The sequence below is a fragment of the Lontra canadensis genome, unplaced genomic scaffold (genome assembly GCF_010015895.1).
Source record: "Lontra canadensis isolate GAN:19392208 unplaced genomic scaffold, GSC_riverotter_1.0 scaffold10, whole genome shotgun sequence".
NCBI lineage: Eukaryota > Metazoa > Chordata > Mammalia > Carnivora > Mustelidae > Lontra > Lontra canadensis.
Window position 1 is genome coordinate 20,462,923 of NW_022631004.1, and position 23,482 is coordinate 20,486,404.

At 38.3% G+C, this 23,482-nt stretch overlaps 1 protein-coding gene across 2 annotated transcripts in view; it reads right to left on the bottom strand.

Moving 5' to 3' along the window:
- The window catches only part of GALNTL6 (polypeptide N-acetylgalactosaminyltransferase like 6), a 1,185,252-nt gene that overhangs the window by 66,819 nt on the left and 1,094,951 nt on the right, over positions 1-23,482 (bottom strand). The gene's annotated exons all lie outside the window — the stretch shown is intronic.

The window sequence follows — 23,482 nt, forward strand, 5'->3', positions numbered from 1 at the left end:
GGGTCCTGGAGAGGAAGCTCAGCCCTTTCGTAAGTTTTGCGATGGCGCAAATAACTCATCCACTCCAAGCCTCACATGCCTCACCTGAGAAGACACAGATAGTAATCTGTACCTACATCATGGGAGTGGTTGTAGGATTGAGTGAAGTAACATGTATAAAACAGCTGTGCTAGTACCTGGCACACACTAGGTATTATAGATATTATTATTATTAGCGGAAAGTAATTGGAGTAATTGGAGGTCTAGTGTTGGGCTTGGCCACAGATGAACTGAATTGTTCCCGTGGTCTTTAGCTGAGATGAGATGTGCTCTGACACTCCTTTAGGCATATACACACACACACGCACACATACGTGTGTGTATATATATATATGTAGATACATATGTACATGTGTACATATGTATATATTTAATATGATGTAATATATAATATATGTAATATATTGTAATATATATACATATTTGTATATATGTATAACATATATATGTATATATTTGAAGATTTTAGTTATAACAGAGAGAGACAGAGAGAGCACAAGCAGGTGGAGAGGCAGGCAGAGGCAAAGGGAGAAGCAGACTCCCCACTGAGCAGGGAGCCTGATGTGGGACTTGATCCTGGGACCTTGGGATCAAAACCTGAGCTGAAGGCAGATGCTTAAACAACCAAGCCACCAGGTGCCCCCAAGCTCTATCATATTAAGCACTGGTGAGAGCAGATGAGTTGTCCAGAGGGTCTGAGTTCTGATGTCCCCAGCTTGTAGCCTAGTTTCCTAGCCAGGGTCCCATAGGCTTTGGCTCTTGTTTTGTGTTTGAATTTCTTATTTCAAATGCCCAGTTGCTGTGACATGGACCCTTCCTTTCAGTTTCTCATTTGTACTTGGAAGATAACATGAGCAGAATGACTGGAAATTTTAATAAGATCCAGGCATAAGTGACTAAAGGAAAAACTAGTGATATTTAGGAAAATCATTTTCTCTTAAAAATTATTACAAAATCCTAATTAAGGCCTGGAACTTTGCCCAGAAGTCTGTTGGGAGTCAGATCTCCAAATATCTTAGTCCTAGTAAGATTGTACCCTTTTCTTGTTCTGTCCCACCACCTCCACCTCCATTGTCCTCGATGTGCCCCTCTTTCATCTAAGCTTCTCTCCATGCCACCCCCGACCACTCCCCACCTTCCCCGCTACTTGCTTCCATGCGCTCCTTGGTTACTTTTGGATGCTGGTAGTCATGAGGAAGGGCTCAGTTAATACAGCAAGGTGCAGAAAAGATACAGTGCTACAAAGACTACTCTGATTTCTTGGTTGCCTCTGTGTTCCTTCCTTTCCAAGACTCCTGACATTGAGAGGTTAAGAATTTTTTTCTGAGGGTTTATTATTTGCCATTGCTGTGCTGCCTGACATCCCAACAGCATTGCCTTGCCCATAACACTTTCCACACCCCTGACTCCAGTTTACCTCGACAGACGATCAGAGCCAAAATCAATGTTGTTTTGTAATAGTGAAGCCCTTGCCACACATTCTGCACTGCCTGATTTGTTTGGAGAAAGATAAGGAAACAGGTGATGGTGGAGACTCCTGCTTTGTGATGACGCCATGTGCTATACACACCTGTAACATTTATGTCTGAGTCTTCACCATCATCTCGCCATTTAACTTTCATTCTGATAAACGTCGTGGATGAAATGCTTGGTATTATTATCTGTCCTTGGACAGACAATTTTTATGATTAACAAAAAGATTCAAAGATAGAATGGAAAAAATTAGTCAATAATTTATTAAAACTTTATTTATATTCAAATTAGATTTTAGGCTGAGGTTCCTACTTTTATCCTAAAATCCAATTATTATTTAAAATGGAAATATTTAATTTCTACTGCTTTATGTTTCCCTGATAAATGAAAGTGAAAAAAGGCAAGGGAATATAAAAAAGCAGAGGCAAAAAGGTAAATTACCCAGGAGTAATGAGAAAATGACTTTATTAGGTAGAGACATGCCTTAAAAATTCTGATAGCTTTGTCACTAAGCTACCTATTTTGACTTGTGTACATGAGCTCTTTTAGACTGTAAATTCCATGAAGTTAGGTATAGATCTGTTTTTAATTAAAAAACCCAGCACTTTGAATAATTCCAAGCACATGTGTGTGCTCATCTGGGCATGCTAATTATTGAATTAAAAATATATTATAAAATGAATGTGAACAAATTCATAATGTGTGCATATATCCAATGGTAAAGGTGCTGAAATAGGAAAAAATTGTTTAAAAGTGCTGGTGCCAAAGGGTATAAATTTATTATCTTGGATTTTTTAAAAAAAGATTTTATGCGTTTATTTATTTGAGTGGGGTTGAGGGGTGAGGAGCAGAGGGACAGGGACAAGCAGACTCACACTGAGTGCAGAGGGCTTGATACCACAACCCTGAGATCGCCACCTGAGCCAAAACCAAGAGTCAGACACTTAACGGACTGAACCACCCAGGTGCCCCTGTTGCTTTGGATTTTCTTTTTTTTCTTTCTTTCTCTCTTTCTCTCTTTCTTTCTTTCTTTCTTTCTTTCTTTCAAGATTTTATTTACCTATTTGAGAGAGAGAGAGAGTGAGAGGGGAGAAGGTCAGAGAGAGAAGCAGACTCCCCATGGAGCTGGAAGCCCGATACGGGACTCGATCCCAGGACTCCGGGACCACGACCCGAGTCGAAGGCAGTCGGTTAACCAACTGAGCCACCTAGGTGCCCTGCTTTGGATTTTTGAAATAAGAAGTAGAGTTTTTATAAAATTCAAAGAGGATCTCAGATGATCAGCTCAGATGCATTCAACTGGAAATGACTTGAGGTGTCATGATAAATGTTAGCCAGGATAAGCGTCATCAATAAGTAAATGGGATAGGAGACAACACGCTGGTAAATTGTCAACAACTTTAGGGAAGCTAACCAGGATGGTTAACCAGCCTGGTAGCTTTTGTGTTATCATGTCCTTTTCAAATTGAAATAAACTCGGTTGCAGGTTAGGTTTTCTGATTTCCCAAACACTCCAAAGGAAGCAGCAGGATCATGAATGTATTCCAGGGATAATGTCAGATCATCCTTTTTTGTAGCTTTCCAGGAGATGGGAAAAGAAAAACAGCACGATAATTGCAAAAACTGTAATAGCTAGTTTCTCTCTAGCAATGAGCATTACATAAACATTTAAAAATAAATACAACATCTTGCCCATTCTCTAATGTTCCCAATGACTCATTAGACATCCTCCATTATAGACGCTCTGTTCTCTGAATTGAATTTCCTACCAGGAGGAAACTTTCTAAAGAGTAGATTATTATAGTTAAGGAATAGTCCTCACTCCCAAACAGTGCAGGTGACTGGCCAGATAATATCATTCTGAAGTCATTATTCTGGAAGTAACAATACTCTGTGTTCACTTGCCACTGTAATCAGCACATGGTTTTGGGGAAAACATTGGAACAGCAGCTGAGAAATATTACAAGCAGTTGCAAAAGTTTCATTGGCCTTTTATAGATTGAAGAATAAATTCACTCATTCCAGGAAATGAAATAATTATATACACATTTAAGTTCATTGTGGTATTTCTATAGGAGCCTACATACACACATCCAAATACATGGAGGTAATGGGAAAGGAGCAAAGCAGACTTCTCACAGAAGCATTCTCAGCTGTGTACACATGATCGTGCAGTTGAGACATCCAATCTCATCTCTTGTCAGAGATGGGAACAAAGAGAAAAATAAATCAATCTGAGTTGGCCCATCTCTCCCTAGGATTGATTGAGTGAACACTGGTGAAGATGCTAAAGGTCCAAAAAATAGTTATCAAGACAAAAGAAAGAATGAAGAATGGACCCTGGCAGATCTATATGTGCAATCATGTACTCCCAAAGTATCTGAAGTTGGGTCTATCAAGGTTGTCTTGTACCCACGGAGCCCGGTATTAGCTGGGATTCCTGTTATTTGAGATTTAAATAGAATTGCTTCAATGACAAATTACACATTCTTGTCTTCCCCGAGATCTGTGTGGATTCCCAGGGCTTGGTGTTCACACATTCATCCTTAGCTCTGGTTTCCTGTTGGGGGACCTTTCTTTCCTACTGCGGGCTTGCCCCAGGCTTGCTTTCTCTTCTCTGTTTTTCAGAGCACTGAGCAGGGAGCTCGTGTGCTTCTCCTCACCTCTCAAACACTCCCCAGGTAGATTACTAAGGTGTGGACTGTGACGGCAGATTTGAGGGCCGTGGCAGATCTTCAGGTGACAAGGCACAGCAGATGACATAAGGTGGAATATTTGATTTCCTTCCTATTCTTTGGCTGCTATAGAGAATTTTGCCAAAATTTCTTCTGTCTTTTGACCCCTGCTGTCCTCAAAATTTCCCTTTAAGGCTCCTCTGTAGGACTGCACCAGAATGTCATCATTTCTTCTCCCTTTTCATGCAGAGTGAATCAGCTTTCTCTTTGTCTGTCCCTGCTTATCCTGGCCAAACCCTGAAGCCTATCCTTCCATAGCCACAATGTCCTTTCCAGGTGTTTTACTGGGCAAAGATGATTCCCCTAAAAGAAATTCGACAGCTGGCTCTTGAGTTACTCCTCACCAAACATTTTGTTGTAGAAGGGTGGCCCACTGTTCAAGACATTCTCCAGAGAGTCCCTAATAGTCCTCTTGAATTTTATTCTCCTTCAAGAGACCTCTGCTTATGGGATCTGCTCTGTTCATTGCCACTTAAAAAATGTAGTTATTTCCTGGCTTTTCCCATACGGTTTCACCTGCTTCAACGTCCTTCTTCTCCTTATTTGTCTGATCTCACCCATTAAGAAACTCTTCTTATTCTCCCCAAGTAGAGATGCCAGATAAAATGTGGGACACATAGTTAAATTTGAATTTCAGTTAAATAACAAATAACTTAAAAATATGAGTGCAATTAGTAGTTTTATAATGCTGGCATTATCAATATTACATGTGTTAAGTTGAATTGAATTGAATTAAATTAAATTAAACAAGGAGGCCACTAGACTTGAGGTGCTCCTAATGTTATGGTGGTCTACCTATGCAAACCAAAATCCAAGCCTGTAAATGTCTCAAGATGATGAAATCAAAACACTAGGCACAACCAATCACAAACAGACAACTAGGCTCTAAGCTATAGCCAAATTATTTCCTTTCTTTGCTTTTGTATTTTTCTCTGTGTTCATCTTTGCCCTTAATCACTTCCAGTTTGACACATCCCAATTCAAATAGACTTTTGCTCAAATAAACCCTTAAAATTTTTAATATGCTTTAGTGTATCTTTTAACACATGAGCCATAATTATACTAACAAAGTTATTTATCTGAAATTCAAATTTAAGTGGGTGTCCTGTATTTATTTGCCAAATCTGGCAACCTTACTGCTGATATATATAATATGTGTGTAATATATGCTCCGTGATGTTTTTTTTAATTCATTAATTGACTGTATATCCAGAATCTGTATATATATACATATTATATATATATTTATATTTATATATTTTTAAGAATCTGGCATATCTTGATGCTATTGCCAATACATAGTGAATGTTTTGCTTCTGTGGAAATCATTCCAGAGAAGTTTCAGGCTCTCTGCAGAGAAGCCTGCTCTAACACAGTTGATGTAAATACACTTCTCTGTATTTAGTGGGCTGCTTATAATAGGTGGGATCCCGCTGGTGCTCTATCTGGGAAGCAAGCAGGGAAGTAGCCACATGGTTTAAGATAACAGCAGTGCTAATTGGAAGCGGGAAGTGAGGGCTCAGCATGGCCTGAACCAACAATTTAGGGCTTACTGTTAACCTTAATCTGCAAATAAGTAGGTGGAGGCCTTCTGTCTCTTCACATCTGGGCTGGGTCCAGCCAGGCTCTGAGTCGGGGTCAAGGGAGACTGGGGGAGAGGGCCCAATCCTACTCCAGGTCAATCCAAGAGGTTTTCACCTGCTGGTTTTCCATCCAGTGTGGAAGTCATGTAACAGTTTGAGAAGGAGGGCTACTGGAGCTGAAGAATACATTCCTTTTTCCGTGCAGAAAGCAAATGAAGATGTCGCTAGTTCTCTATTTTTAAAAGCTGCAGACCTTCCTAATTCCTGAGTGATAAACGATATAAAAATTGTCATTCTGAGCACCTTCTCCATACAAGACATTGATAACATTCTCTCTTTTTAGGTTGACCTCCGTGCTTTCCTGTGTGTTATCACACGCTCCTCCGTTCAACCCAAACAGGGATTAATTGCTCCTTTCTCGGGGTTGCCCAAATATTTATTCACACACTTAACACACTCAGCCTTATATTAGCGATCTTTAGAATTCAAGGCTTGTTTTCTTTGCACTGTCTGACACTAAATCTTTTCATAATTCTAACACTCATGAGGTCTTTGAATTGGTATTTTTCCAGGGACATTAAATCACGTTCTAGCTCAGTTTATAAGAACAGATTTCTGCCTCTGACTGACCATCTTTATTGTGCGACATGAAGAAAATAGATAGTTCCATTATACCTGCTGATTCATGACACTGCAGAAATCTCTCCATTAATTATTTCTTCTTGCCAGCAACATTTTAGACCCTGTTGTTTAATTATCCTAAAAATACAATCCCTATTCAGCGTCTCAGCAGATTATTTGGCGGTGGATGGTCAGGCCACGAGGCTGTGCCATGGGTGTACTGTCTGGGCCCCCTCACCTCCTGGTGTGCCTCCATTTCTTTGTGCAAAAAGCAATCCTTACATGAGCACCCGCCTGACCCCAGCCTCACGCTGTGCTTGGGTCAATATTAAGCTATTGTATTACGATGGGTTTATAATAGATTCCTCTTTCTTCACTTTTTTTTTTTTTTTTTTTTTTTTGGGTGTTTTTCCGCCAGCAATGGCTGGGAGCTAGCAAAGCCAAGCCAATCTCACACAAAAACAGTTTCTTAGTTGTCCCAGACACTCCTTCAGCAAGGAATTGCATCACTATCCCAGGACTTTAGAAAACTCTGCCTCAATTTAAATACACTTCTTTTCTCCTCTTTGATGCTTAAGAGAGTCCCACCCTAAAGCCCTCTTATCATTGATAAAGTGATAATGTCATCAAGGATACAGCTCAAAAGAGAATCCCTTTAAGAGAGCCTCAACCTCACGACAACTATTCAGCCTAGCACTGCTTTCTCTCTGATCTAAAGACTTCTTTGAAGTCAGTGGGAATCCTTCAGCATAAGGAGAGGGTGGCGAATCCAGTACTAAAAAGGGAGGCTTCTCTGACAGACAGTTTCCTCTCTTTTTCCCCAAGGCGATGTGAGCTGTTTGCAACGAGTTACCTGCTCTGAGCTTTTTGACATAATTTAACTATATCTCTGTTCTATCTTTTGACCGGATATTTTAGATCTTTATGGTAGTGTTTCTGATAACATTTAATGTAGCCTTTAGATGTAGGACAAACGAAGAACAGCTCTGCAAATTATTTAGCAACATATCTTACTAGAAAACGCGTGTAAGCCTAACTTTAAAACAGCTTTACTGAGGAAAAATTGATATACAATAAACTGCTGATGTTTAAAGTGTTCAAGCTGACACATTTTGATGTATGTCTATACTGGTGAAACCATCATCACCATCGAGATAAGGAACACATGCGTCACCTGCAAATGTTTCCATATACCTCTCTCTGTTTCCTTTCTTAGGCACCTCTACCATCATTGCCAGGCAACCACAGATCTATTTTTTTCCTAATTATTAAGACCTAATTTTTTTTTTTTTTTTAGAGCAGCTCTAAGATCACAGCAAAATTAGTGGTAGCTACAGAGATTTCCCATTTAGTCCCTGCCCCCACAAATTCATAGCTTCTCCCATTATCAACATCTCCCAACTGGGTGGTTCATTTATTACAATAGATGACCCCATATTGACATACCGTCACCCAAAGCCCACAGTTTTGGGTGGTGAGCCGTAGGACTCACTCTTGGTGTTGTACACTGATCTATTTTTTGTTCCCATAATTTAGTTTGTATTTTCTAGATTGAATAATTAATTAACTAATTAATCATATTTTCAAGAATTTTAAACAAATAGAATAATAAAGCATGCACTTTTGTCTGGCTTTTTTTTTTTTTTAAAAGATTTTATTTATTTATTTGAGAGACTGAGAATGAGAGAGAGAGCATGAGAGGGGGGAGAGCCAGAGGGAGAAAGCAGACTCCCTGCGGAGCAGGAAGCCTGATGTGGGACTCGATCCTGGTACTCCAGGATCATGACCTGAGCCGAAGGCAGTTACTTAATCAACTGAGCCACCCAGGCGCCCTGTCTGGCTTTTTAAACTAAGCATAATTGTTAAGTTCATCCATGTAGCTGCATGCATTTCTTTTTATTATATTGCAGTATGTAGTTATGCTACAATTCATTTTTCCATTTACCTATTGATGGACATTTGGGTTTTTCTAGTTTGGGATGTTACAATAAAGCTACTATGAACAGTGTTTGTATGGACATTTGCTTTAACTTCTACTGGGTAAATATTTTGAAGTGTGCCTGGGCATATGTTAAGTAGTCTAACTTTTAATGAAACTGCTAAACTATTTTCCAAAGTGGTTGTTCCCTTTTCCATTCCTATTAGTATTGTGTGAGCATTCCAGTTAAACCATAACTTTAGCACTCAGTATGGTCACTCTTTTTATTTTTGCCATTAAAAAAGTATGTTTTAATTTATAGTTCCTTAATGCCTAATAATGTGAAGCATTTTTTCATGCACTTATTTATCATCTGTATATCTTATTTGGTGAACTATTTAAATCTTTTGCCCATTTAAAAAATTGGGTTTTTTGTGTGTGTTCTTATTATTGAATTCTGAAAATTCTTTATATATTCTGGATACAAGATTTTCATTAGAAGTGTGATAAAAATTTATTTAAACTAAAAAAAAAAAAGTTTGCCATTCTTCCTACCACTAATCCCTTACCTCCGGCAATCTATCTGTTCTCTGTATCTATGAGCTTTTATTTTCTTTTTAATATCTGTATCTATGAGCTTTTTATTTTCTTTTTAATTCTTTTTATTTTCTTTTTAATATACATGATCTCTTTAAGATCATGTATTTATCTTTCTCTGATTATTTCACTTAGCATAATGTCTTTGAGGTCCATCTATGTTGTTGCAAATGGCAAGACTTATTCTTTTTTTAGGGCTGAATGACAATCCATTGTATATTTATACCACAATCATACATCAATGGACAGGTAAGTTACTTCCATATCTTAGCTATTTTAAATAATGCTGAAATTAACATGAGGGTGTATACATTTCTTTGAATTTTCATTTCTGTCTCTCAACAGAAACTTTACAGGCCAGAGGGAGTGGCATGATATATTTGAAGGGCTAAAAGAAAAAGTACTTCCAGCCCAGAATACTTTATCTGGCAAAACATCACTCAGAATTGAAGGAGAGATAAGGACTATATAGACAAGCAAAAGCTGAAGAAGTTTATCACCACTAAACTGGCCTTATAGAAATCTTAAAGGGAATTCTTTATACTGAAAAGAAAGGGCATTCTTTAGTGACAAGAACACATATGAAAGCATAAATGTCACTAGAAGGGTAGGTATATAGTAAAAGTAATGGGCTACTCAATTATAAAGCTAGTATGAAGGTTAAAAAAACAAGAGTAGTAAAGATAACTATGATTATAATAATTAGCTAAGGGATATACAAGACAAAAAGATGTAAAATGTGATACTAAAAAGATAAAGTAGGTGGGGGAGAGTAAAAATGTTGAGTTTTAGAGCAGGATCAAACTTAAGGGTTATCAACTTAAAATAGACTGTTTAGATAGAAGTTGTTATATGTAAGCCTCATGGTAGCTGTAAGGACTTATTTAGCAAGAAGCTTTCATTAAAGTTAAACTGTTCCTGCTCCCCTTCCCCTAGGGGATTTACTTAAAAACAAGTCCGGGAAACCAGCTCCAGGTAACAAAGCCCAGATATAGGGGTGGGTCAGGCCACGTGGAGACATCGGATCAGTAGGGGGTTGCATACCATCTCCCTAGCTACCAGGGAGTGTGGGCCCCCACCCTTTGGGAGCCTTTTTTGCGCCAATCCTAATCAAGGTGTGATAGGCTGGTTCAAATGTCTACTAGGGTAAATTGTAATTCAGTTGGTCACCTAGCATCACTGTGGAGTTTCCTGTGTGTGTTACAATCTCATTGGCCACCTGTGCATGGCCAGGCCTGACCGCACGGTCTTTGCCCTTAAAAGCTAGTCTGTGAAACAGAGAAGTGTCGCCCTCTCTTGTAAGAGGTACGGCCCAGAACGTTCGGTCTGATTCTTGATGCTTGGGGTGAAATAAAGCTTTGCTTGACCTTCTCTTTATATCAGTCTCACTCCTTTAATCACGGACCCATTATTGGGGCATAACAGTAGCCACAAAACAAAACCTATAGTAAGTGCAGGAAAGGCAAAGAGAAAGGAATATAAACATGCTACTAAAGAAAGTCATCAAACCACAAAGGAAGAGAGCAGGAGAAGAAGAAAGGAACAGAGAGGAAATACAAAAACAGTCAAAAAACAATTAACAAAATGGTCATAAGTACATACCTATAAATAATTACATGGGTATGTAATAAGTACATACCTATCAATAGTTACATTAATAACTAATGTAAATAGACTAAATTCTTGAGTCAAAAAACATAGAGTGGCTGAATAGATTAAAAAACAAACAAACAAACAAATAAAAAACAACCCATCCCTGTGCTGCCTAAAAGAGACTGACTTTAGATATAGGACACATACAGACTGAAAGTGAAGAGATGGAAAAAGATATTCCATGGACATGAAAACTAAAAGAAAGCTGAATATACTTACATCGGACAAAACATTTTGTTTTATTACAATAACTGTAATATGAGACAAAGTAGGGTATTATGTCATGATAAAGGGGTCAGTCCAACAAGAGAATATAACATTTGTAAATATTTATGCATCCAATATAAAAGCACCTAAATATATAAAGTAATATTAACAGACCTAAAGGGAGAAATAGATAGCAATACAATAATAGTAGAGGACTTTGATACTTCACTTACATCAACAGATAGATAACTCAGATAGGAAATTAATAAAGAAACATCAGCCTTAAATGACATCTTAGATAGACTTACTAGATATTTATAGAACATCCCATCCAAAAGTAGCAAAATATATATTTTCAAGTGTATAAGGAACAAGTTCTGAGATAGATCATATGTTAAGCCACAAAACAAGTCTTAATAAATTGAGAGGATTGAAATAATATCAAGCACATTCTCTGATCACAGTGGTATAAAGCTAAAAATTAATTATATAATGAAAAGAAAATTTGCAAATATTTGATGACTAAACAATGTGCTACTGAACAACTAATGGGTCAAAAGAAGTCAAAAGAGAAAAAAATATCTTGAGACAGACAAAATTAGAAATGTAACATACCAAAATTTATGGGATGCAACAAAAGCAGTTCTAAAAGGTAGGTTAATGGCAATAAATGCCTTCCTCAAGGAACAAGAAAAGTCTCAAATAAACAACCCAACTCTACATCCCAAGGAACTAGAAAAAGAAAAACAAAGTTCAAAGTTAGTGGAAGGAAAGGAATAGTAAAATCTAGAGCAATATAAATGAAATAGAAACTAAAATGATAGTAGAAAGAGCAAAGAAGCTAAGAGCTGCTTCTTTGAAAAGGTAAATAAATTGACAAACCTTTATCTAAACACATTAAGGAAAAAAAAGAGGACTCAAATGAATAAAATCAGAAATAAAGAGACATTACAACTGATAACACATAAATACAAAGGATCATAAGAGACAACACATGTTGCTTAATAATAGGCCAACAAATTGGACAACCTAGAAGGAATGGATAGATGGATACAACCTACCAAGACTGAATCATGATGAAATAGAAAATATGAACAGATTGATTATTAGTAAGGAGTTTCAGCCAGTAATCAAAAACCTCCCAAAGGGGAGCCTGGGTGTCTCAGTGGGTTAAAGCCTCTGCCTTCCGCTCAGGTTGTGATCCTGGGATCCTGGGATCAAGCCCCGCATCAGACTCCCTGCTCAACAGGGAACCTGCTCCCCGCCCCCCGCCCCCCGCCTGCCTGTCTGCCTCCGTGTGATCTCTCTGTCAAATAAATTAAAAAAAAAAATTAAAAACAAACAAACAAAAAAAAACCTCCCAAAAAAGTACAGGTTCAGACAGCTTCACTGGTGAACTCTATTCAGAGAAGAATTAATACCAATTCTCAAACACTTCCAAAAAATAGAAGCGGCAGAAACTCTTCCAAATTCATTTTATGAGGCTAGTATAAGGCTGATACCAAAACCAGACAACGATGTTACAAGGATACCAATATCTCTGATGAACATAGATGCAAAAATCCTCAAGAAAATAGCAAACTGAATTTGACAATACATTAAAACAATCATACACCATGATTAATTGGAATTAATCCAGGGATGCAAGGATGGTTCAACATTCACAAATCAGTCAATGTGATATACCACATTAAGAAAATGAAAGCTAAAAATTATATGATCACCTCAATAGATGCAGAAAAGGCATTTGACAAAATCCAACATTAATCTATGATAAAAACTCCAAACAAAGTCAATATAGAGAAACATACCTCAATATAATAAAGGCCATATATAATAAACCCACAGCTAACATCATAGTCAGTGGTGAAAAACCGAAAGCTTTTCTTCTAAGATCAGGAACAAAGCAAGGATGCCAACTCTTGCCACTTTTATGCAACACAGTATTGGAAATACTAGCCAGACCAATTAAGCAAGAAAAATAAATAAAGACATTCAAATTGGAAAGGAAGAAGTAAAGCTATTTGCTGATGACATGATATTATATATAGAAAACTATAAAGATGTCATCGAAAAACTGTTCAAATCAATAAATGAATTTAATAAAGCCTCAGGATACAAAATCAATACGCAAAAATATGTTGCATTTCTATAACAAATACAATCTGGCAGAAATAGAAGTTAAGAAAACAGTCCCATTTACAATGGAATAAAATACTGGGAATAAATTTAACAAGGAGTTGAAAAATCTGTATGTTGACAACCACAAGACATTAATGAAAGAAACTGAAGAAGACACAAGTAAATGGAAAGGTACACTAGTACTCATGGGTTGGAAGAATGAATATTGTTAAATTATCCATACTATCCAAAGAAATATATATATTCAATGCAATTCCTATCGAAATTCCAATGACATTTTTTGTAGAAATAGACCAAACAATTCTAAAGTTTGTATGGAACCACAAAAGAGACCCTGAATACCCAAAGCAATGTTAAGAAAGAAGAACAATGCTGAAAGTATCAGGCTCCCTGATTTCAAACTATATTACAAAGTTTGTAAATATTTTCTCCCAGTCTGTAGCTTGTCTTTTAATTCTCCTTATAGTTCCTTTTAAAGAGCAGGAGACCTTAGTTTCAATGGAGTCCAATTTATGAATCTTGGCTTCTAGGTGTAAGTGCCTAGAGTAGCACATCTGCCCCACCTCACAATTATTCCTCTTTGTTTTTTTCTAGAAATGTCTGACCAGATGCAAGGATCTATTTCAACTCTATTTTCTTTCACTTATCCTTTTGTTGTAATACTACTGTCATGATTACTGTAGTTTTTTAATGTCTTGAAGTCAGGTAATGTAAGTCCTCCAACTTTGTTCTTTATCAAGTGTCTTAGGTCCTTTGCATTTCTAGATAAATTTTAGAATCATCTTGTTTACTTTTTTTTAAATTAAATTTTATTTTTATTATTAACATATAATGTATTATTAGCCCCACACTTTTTTTAATTGTGGTAAAATATATGCAACATAAAATTTGCCTTTTGACCACTATGAAATGTGCAGTCTGTTGGCACTAAAAACATGCACATACTCCCAACAACACTGCTCAGATTTCAGTTGCCATGGTATGTTAACTGTGAGTAATTGTATGAGGAACACATGTTGCTGTTAGCTCTTCAAACCATGAATCACTACATATATAATAAATGCGTATTATGATCAATGACCAATTACGTCACTTCTTTCAAAGTCTGTTGGTGATTGATCATTGTACATCTGCTATTCAGTTCACACATAGCTGGAAACATAGTTCTCTTTCAACCTTGTTTTCTCAGATAAACATGACATGACATTTTACAAAAATGGATAATCACAATGAGAGCCTTGTCTAACAAAGATGAAAGAGTGGCATAAAAACAAAAAGTGATGATGCTGAAGGTGAAATTCAAATAGAATTTCTAGGAGAAATGACCGGCCATGGAAATGTTAACACTGATGCCATTTGAGAGACTCTAGATGTAAAGCCAAGGAATTTAGCAAGAGTGTATTTCTTGTCATAAATGAGGAAAATACTTGTGATGGAGAGGATAAGGAGTTCCAGAGAAAGTGATACCATCAAAAACTTCACGTCACAGGAACTATGGTAGATATTTCATAGCATTGAAAGCATAAAGGATTAAATATTGGAAAGTGACCCAAACTTAAAGAAGGAATATTACAATTTGCCAAGGCATGGAAAAAATGCTCACTCTTTAGCATAAATTTTGTGAAATACAGTTTGAATGAATGTTCTAGCTACTTCTGATGAGTATTTTTACAAACAAATGAAATACCTTAATTTCCCCCGCAAAAGCAAAAAACATTCACATGTGATACAACTACTACCATCATCCATTTCTATAATTTTTGTCATCTTCCTAAACTGAAACTCTAAACCTATTAAACATTAACTCTGCATTTCCTCTTTCCTCAGTCTCTAGCAACCTTTCTATTTTCTATTTCATATGAATTTGACTATTTAAAATATTTCATATAAGGGGAATCATGCAGTATTTATTATTTTGTGACTGGCGTATATCACTTAGCATATGTCTTCAAGATTCAATCATTCTATAATATATGTCAGAATTTTCTTCCTTTTTATGGCTGAATAATAATCCATTGTGTGCATATATATACACACACACACACACACGCATGCACGCACACACATACCATATTTTGCTTGTCCATTTATTGTTAAGCAAATTTTGGGTTGCTTCTATATTTTGACTACTACTATGAATATGTGTGTACAAATATTTGTTTGAGTCCTTGCCTTCAATTCTTTTGTGTATTACTCAGAAGTGCAATCACTGGATCATATGGTACTTATATTTTTGATTTTTTGAGGAACCTCCAAACTGTTTTCCACCATGGCTGCAACATTAAACATTTCTGCCATGTACAAGAATCCTAATTCCTATATACCTTTTCCAACATTCACTGTTGGTTTTTTTTTTTCCCCCCAATGGTAGCCATCTAAATGGATGTGAAGTGGTATCTCATTGTGGGTTTGTTTTGTATTTTCCCTAATGATTCCTAAGATGTTATGTACCTTTCACATGCTACTGGCCATTTGTATATCTTCTTCAGAGACACGTCTATTCAAGTCCTTTGCCCATTCTTTTTTTTTTTTTTTTTAAGTTTTAATTTATTTGACAGAGACACATAGTGAGAGAGGAAACACAAACGGGGAGAGTGGGAGAGGGAGAAGAAGGCTTCCCACCAAGCAGGGAGCCTGATGCCGGCCTCCATTCCCAGGACCCTGGGATTATGACCTTAGCCCAAGGCAGATGCTTAACAGCTGAACCACCTAGGTGCCCTCCCTTTGCCCATTCTTGAATCAGGTTGCTCGTTTGTTTGTTGTTGTTGAGTTGTAGAAATTCTTTAAATATTCTGGATATTAATACCCTATCAGATATATGATTTGCAAATATTTTCTGCCATTCAGGGAGTTTGCCTTTTCACTCTGTTGATAACTGTTGATAGTATCCTTGAGGCATAACCTTGCCTAATGTTTAAGCTTCAAGTGGGCCACCTGAGGTAATCATGTCCCTTCAAGTTGGACTGATTGCTGCTGCTGAAGAACTGTTAAACAGAAAGAGCTGTATTAGTTATTTAGCAATATATAACAAATTACCCTCCCAAGGAGTGGCTTAATAATAAACAATTTAAAAAATCTTTTCTAGTTTCTGTGGGTCAGGAAACTGGGAGAGGTTTAGCTGGGCAATCTGGCTTGGATTTTCATCAGTTTCAGTCAGATTTTGGCTAAGGAAGCAGTTATCTTAAGCCTTGAATGGGGCCGGAAGATCTTCTTCCAAGGAGGCTTATGTGTTTGATAAAGTGGTGCTGGTTCTTGGTAGGAGGACTCAGATTTCCTCCTTATGGGCCTCTCTACAGGCAGCTTGAGCGCCATCACGATGTGGTGGCTGGCTTCTCGCAAATCAAGTCATCCAAGAGATCAAGGTGGAAGATGCGATGCCCTTATGACCTTGCCTCAGAAGCAAAATGTGGAATGATAGAACAAAAGTGAAAGTATGGTTTCTGTATCATTTAGCTGGCCCACAGCGAAAGACAACCATACTGAGTCTAGCTGGGACCCAAAGAAGTTCTGGCACGTTGAGAACTGAAGTGTTGGTTTCTCTAGAGACAGCACCATGAGCTAGGAGTTGATGCTCTTCTTCCGAATGGTGGAGGTGGTGTGTCTTCTCCTTTGGCTTCCCAGGCAAGAAATAGGCAAGTAGGAGCACAAAGAAGAGTCACAGGTGAGGCAGAGTGGGTACTGCATCTGACAAACAGGTACATAAGCCACATGGGAGGAAACCTTTTGGGGAGGTCTAGAGACACCAGGGGGACAATCTGAAGGGTGTTCATTTCTGGCATTCAAGCCAATGATGTCTCACACTATCACAACTTGAGTGTAAGAGGCAGTATAATCTTATTTGTAGAAAAGTATTGATACAAGTACTATTTCTTTATTATTTATTTATTTATTTATTTATTTATTTATTTATTTATTTTTGAGAGAAAGGGAGACAGCAGGGGGAGGAGCAGAGGGAGAAAAGGAATCTCAAGCAGATTCCCTGCTGAGTACAAGCCTGATGCAGGGATTGATCCCAGGACCCTGAGATCATGACCTGAGCTGAAATCAAGAGTCTGATGGTCCATCTACTGAGCTACCCAGGCACCCCACAATTACTATTTTTTTTAAAATAAATCACTACTAGCACTTCTAACTGTTGACCAAAGAGAGTATCAAGTGTTTTGTCCCGTAATAGTGAACATCTACCACAAGCAAACTGTGGTTAAATTAAATGCTGCTACAGTATTCGTTCCATTTGTTATTAATACAACCTGTTTCATTTGTCATACTGTCAAAATAGGCCCCCAAAATCTATATATTTTTAATAGCTCATGTAGGGTTCTTAGGTTGGAATTCATATCTGTTCAAAGTTTAGGTAATTGTGAATTTTAATTTTATAAGCTGTCTTCAGAATTAGAACACTAAAAGCGTCCAGGCACCACAGAGCTGCCAATTGGTTTTGACCATTTCTCAGTCTATAGAATATCAAATGGAACTATTTTCTCTACTTCAAATGTAACACCAAAAGGAGATATACTTGGGCTGGAATTGAAGTTGGAAATGGAATTCTTTGTGTGTGTGTGTGTGTATAAAATTGACATGTAACATACTAGCTTCAAGTGTATAACATAGTGATTCGATATTTGTATACACTGGAAAGCAATCACCATACTAAGTCTAGTTATTGCCATTCACCATACAAAGTTACAATTTTTTCCCTTGTGATGAGAACTCTTAAAATTTACCCAGTTGGCAACTTTCAAATATGCATTATAATAATACTGACTATGACCACCATGTACATTATAGCCCTGGAAATGGAATTCTCACCACAAACTAATAAACTCTTAGAACCAAGGGTGATCAGATCGGAAATTAAATACTACAGGCCTCAATCACAGTGTCACTGTGGTTTTACACATCTTACGTTAAAGAAGCTAATTCCACAAAATGAGTGCTTCCCATTCAGGTGCTCCTGTGGCTTCATCATCCCATTGGGGTCCCAAAAGGTGGAGTCATAAAGCAGCCAGCCAGGCTTCCTCTTGCAAGAGTTGCATTTTGGTTATTAAGATTATGACATGCTAAAATATTTAAGTTCGCTTAAATTTCAGTAGCTTAATTTTGTAGCAGCAGGGACCTATTTTATCTAAGCAAGCTTTCTCCTTTCTGAGGCTCCAGTGGAGTTGTGAATGCAGGAAAATGTTCGGTTCTAATGGGGATAATGATAAAAATGCAATTATAATTCCCCCTAGCCCACAAATGGGCTCACCATGTAGTTTCTCAAGTGCTTTGAAAGAAGGAAGCTGTATAAATGCTAACTAGCTACATCAAGTGCTTTAGGTACAGCAAGAAGTAGCCAAAAGCAGACTGGAAAAGGTACCATAGGAAAGCGAAAATCATTCCCATTTTAATTTTGTTAAGAATGACAAAGTAAGAGTATGATTAATCATGAGGGCTAACTGTCATGTAGATGTCTAGTATCCCCATTTAAATGTTGTATTTATCCTATAAAATCTTCCAGTAGGCTTGGGGCACCTGGGTAGCTCAGGTCATGATCTCAGGGTCCTGAGATCCCTACATTCCACTCACACCTCTCCCCCACTATCCCGCCAAAAAGCGTCTTTCAATAGGCTTCCAAAACACACATGGGAAATATTGGGCCTCATTAGATAGCTCAAGAAATGCTGAATTTTGTACTTAAGTGGCTTAGAGATTGCTTGTCTTAATGCCAAGCCCCATTTTGCACATTAGAAAGCATTAGCTACTTGATTCCCAAGTCATAGCTGAGCTAAACTTGGGAAAGCACTGAGGAATACTTAAAACAATGGAACTGAGCAGAATGCTTTAATGTTCAGAAGATGATAGCATCTGTAGGAGTTTGGGGGGTGGGGGATACATAGAGCAAATGAATAGGAAGAAAATCAAACCAGAATTTCTTTTCTTTTTTTTCTTTTTTTAAAGATTTTATTTATCTATTTGACAGAGATCACGAGTAGGTAGAGAGGCAGGCAGAGAGAGAGAGAGAGGAGGACGCAGGCTCTCCACTGAGCAGAAAGCCTGATTCGGGGCTTGATATCAGGACCCTGGGATCATCACCTGAGCCGAAGGCAGAGGCTTTGACCCACTGAGCCACCCAGGCGCCCCCAGAATTTCATTTTGAGAAGCTTTGTGGAAAAGTTCCGAGTTTTGAAATAATTTTTTTTTTAACCTCACATGTTCTCATGATACTTTCTGTTCAGTGTCTCTATGTTTGGTATGCAAATTCCATGTTTTACATCTGTATTTTTTAAAAATTTTAAGGACAATGTGTGATTCTGTTGTTATTTGTTAAACAGACAAAAACATCTGGATACTTAAAAAAAATTCTGATAGCACTGGTTTAGGAGTTAAGGGAACAGTGAGGGTTCAGCAGTGGGAAATAAGTTTGTGTTCCGTATTTTCCCAACTCCTCTCTCTAGGTCCTTGGCAGTTAGAGTAGTTTTACTTTGTCTTGTTTTCTTTTTATGCAAAACAAGCATAAAATGTCCAGTGTTCAAACAAGGGCCATCATTAAAGGGTGAGTATGAGTGTTATACTAGTGTTACGTGCCAGAAGCTTGTCTCCAGGGTGAGGCTATGTCCTTGGGTGATGTGACATTCCATTACAAAGGGATGGCCCAATGTTATTGGCTTAGGACATGAAGCATTCTCTATGCCTCTCCATAGTAGGCAATCAGGAAATATTTACTGAAAAATTTCTCCAGCCTGAGCCTCTGTTGAGACTCTAGGGATGACTCTTATCCTCATAACATGCAATGGACTCATCGTATCTTAATGATTTATTGAATCATGATTAACACATAAAAAACTTATGGTTGTTTTCTTTAGGGAGACTCTCATGAAGAATAATGAAATAGTATTTAAATATTTAGATAAAGAGCCCCATCTAAAGAGAGGATATTATATTCTAAAATGTGGCGGAGAAGGGGAGAGAAGCAAACACATGATTGCAGTATGTGAATCATCTTTAGCTCTGGCCCTAAGTACCAGGCAGTCTTACTTCCTTTTTTGTTATATTGTAAGGAAGAATTAGAGGTAGTTATTGTTTTCAGAGGAATTGCTTCTGCACAGAAGTCCTAGCCATTTATGCAAGCAGAGTCTTTTGGGAAGAATTCATCATTTTTCTGCTTTTTGGGAGAAAGCCCATGAGAGGCCACCATGTCCCTGAACTCAATGATTGTTTCGGATGAAACATGTGAACTCTACAGTTCTCAGAGCAACAGGAAGAGGGGCTGCCTGCCGTTGATGGCGAAGGTTGTCATGCTATAGTTCCTATTTGCTGAGCAGTTTTATGAGAGTAAACTGATTTACAATCATCAAAGGGAGAAAGGTCAGTTTGTGGGAGCAGATTTCCCCATTCGTCACCGTATTTTATAGCCTTGTTGGTGATTTTATTTTCTGATATTAAAGTAGTCATTTTGGTCTTGCTAAAGCTTTTCCTCGACTGACCTATTCTGACATAAACGAGGGAGGGCTGCACACGTCAGAGCTTGTGTTCGTCCATCTCAGCTCCTTCAGACCGGGATAGCCGACACCAGGGTGAAGCATGAGAGGTCACTTACTGATCTACTCGGGGTGGTCTGGCTTGACACTGAAACTCTCCTCCCCCATTCCTCTTCCTCTGTACCTCCATCCACCTTGACCAATTTCAACAGTCTGAGAGGATCTATGAAGTCTGCAGAAGCAGATGTCACCAGGGATATGATACCAGAGGAATGACAACTTGGGAAATAGGTTAAGAGGTCACTTCATAGGTGACAGAGGCAAAAACCACCATTTGCCCTCAGGCCTCAGGTTTAATATCCATGCCCATAAAGTATAATAACCATGGGACATCCTCAAAGCTCATTGCATTCTGCCAAGAAACCCTAAGTAAATACGTAAGGTGAAAAACATTTGTTAAAAAAAAACCAAAAACCAAAAAACATTTGTAACTTGGATGTGGATCACAGTGTGGCCTTTAGGATCATTAAACATTATCTATTAATATAGAACATGTATCGCTATGTGTTAAATAATGCTACTTGTGGTATATGAGATATACCTCCTCTTCTCTAAAATCATAATCACAATGATAACATTATAATCTCCACAAAATAGTTTAAAAGAAGTATACAAGATACAAATCTCATTCCACAGAGAGTTTATTTACATTTATTTAACCCTTTGCTCACCCTCATGGTATTCGGATTGATATGTATAGATTGCTGGACTGTGTGGACGCCACCTGACTGTCATTATCAAGGCCACTAGTTACAAGAGGGAAAAGTTTGGGGGGTTTGGGGGGCTCAGTCCATTAAGTGTCTGCCTTAGACTCAGGTCATAATTTCGGGCTCCCTGCTCAGCAGGGAGTCCCCTTCTCCCTCTCCTTCTGGCCCTTCCTACCCCCCATGTTCCTGCTTGTGAGCACACATTCTCTGTCTCTCTCTCTTTCTCTCTCAAATAAACACATAAAATCTTTTAAAAAAAAAAGTTAAAGTTTTTGTTTATCTTGTTCATCATTTATACTTCTAGGATCTAGCATAGTGCCTGGCATGATATACTTTTTTTTTTCTTTCAGAAATGAACATTTATTGATATAGAAAATCTGATTTTTGTGGGCTCTCAGAATTCTAGATGAGCAATCTGTGCAAGTGTCCAGAGATCTGGCTCTCCCTGAACTCATGTAAGGCGGTCGCTTCTCACCCTCCTTATCTAAAACCAATTTGAGCATTTTTCCCCCTTCCCCTTCCTCATATCCCCATTTTTGTACTGATATGATTTTTTCTTAGAAGCGTTGTTGAAAACCTCATAGCCACATTTGGCCTCTCTCTCACTGCACAGTGCAACAAATCAATAAAAACTTTTTAGGAAATTTTCTTTATAAATGTTTCCTACATTCAAAAGTTATTTTCTTTAGACTCTCTCCCACTTAATATTTACTTGTTGGTTGACCTGTTTTTACCCCTTTTATTTTTATCCTGGCATTTCCTGCTCAAAAACTATGAGTACCTCCCTACAATCTATAAGAAAAATGCACTCTGCCCTGCACATGGGGTTTTCCATAGTCTGTCTCCAATGTACATTCCCAGTTTAGCTCCATTGGTCCCAAACAGAATCCTTTCTCACTGTCTGTGCCTGCTCCTTCCTACAGGTGGGAGCTCAGGCTGGAGCCCCTGCCCTTCTGCTCCAGCTGCCCCTGTTTACTCCAAGCCTCCCTGTAAGGGTTAAGCCTTGGGCAGACAGGTCTCAATTCACCTTCCCAGCTCTGCTCACTTGACCTTTAACCTTATCCCTTCTAATGTGAGTTATATTTTCAAGTTCTCCAGGCCCTCTTGTGCAATCAGATTTTTATGGGGTTTGACTTCTTTTGTTTTATAGCTTTATTTTGCAACTTGGATGATGGTTGCCATAAAATGCAAGATAAAATTTTAGAAAAGAAAGTATTGCTAATACTATGTCAGTGGCAAACCACAGAAGTATACCACCCCTTGATTTGCATTCTGTCACATCCGTTGCAAACTAAGAGTGAAGGTAGCTTCCAATTTTGTGTCCCAGGCTGTCCTCCTTTGGAACTAGGGAGGACAGCTTTGTGAACCTCCAGGACAGCCCCCCTCACGGTCTACAGGGCTGTCCTTCACTGGCTTGGAATCTTCCCAGGGAAACTCCTTTGGGTAAAGTTACCTCTGTGGGATGACCCTTGTGCTATAGAATGTATGTTTATCCATGGGGTGATGGCTCTGCCCCTTTGTCATCTTCTGCTCACAGAGCCACTGATCTCAGGTCCAGTGGTTTTGACTGTCCCCAAACATACTAGCACTCACTGAGAGGTCTGGGAGGTGCCAATATGGCTGCTCCTTTGGCGGAGTGCATGGTGCAACTCATGACCCATTAGAATGAAGTCTCCTTGGAGTCTTCCACCCACTGGCCACTCAGCCACTTCCGCTGTGTGGAGGCACAGGTGGCCTTTCACTGAGGAGCTGCTCCCTCTTCTGTGATGAGGACAGCGTCATCTCCAGGAAGGGACAGTCATCACTACAGCCATGGGGACTGTCTAGTCTCCCTGTTACAATTAGCATCCCTTCGCTCAGGGACTGGCAGTTTGTTCCTGGTGAAAAGCTACCACAACAACGCCCAGTGTACAAACAAACATTGGACAGGATGCCGACTTGGCAAAATATCTAATTTGATTCATGATGAGTGAATACTCTGATTCCCAGAGGTAGGTGAATTGTAAATCACTGTATCCTGGATTTTTGCATTTTATGGGAACTGACAGAGGGATGCTAATTTTTATTTTTGCCAAATAAAGGCATTAATAATAATCTATCTTCTATTCATTCCGTCATGAAAAAGAAAAAAAGTCTCTGATTCCTACTTAGAAAGATTTTTTTTTTTAAAGATTTTATTTATTTATTTGACAGACGGAGATCACAAGTAGGCAGAGAGGCAGGCGGAGAGAGAGGAGGAAGCAGGCTCCCTGCCAAGCAGAGAGCCCTATGCGGGGCTGGATTCCAG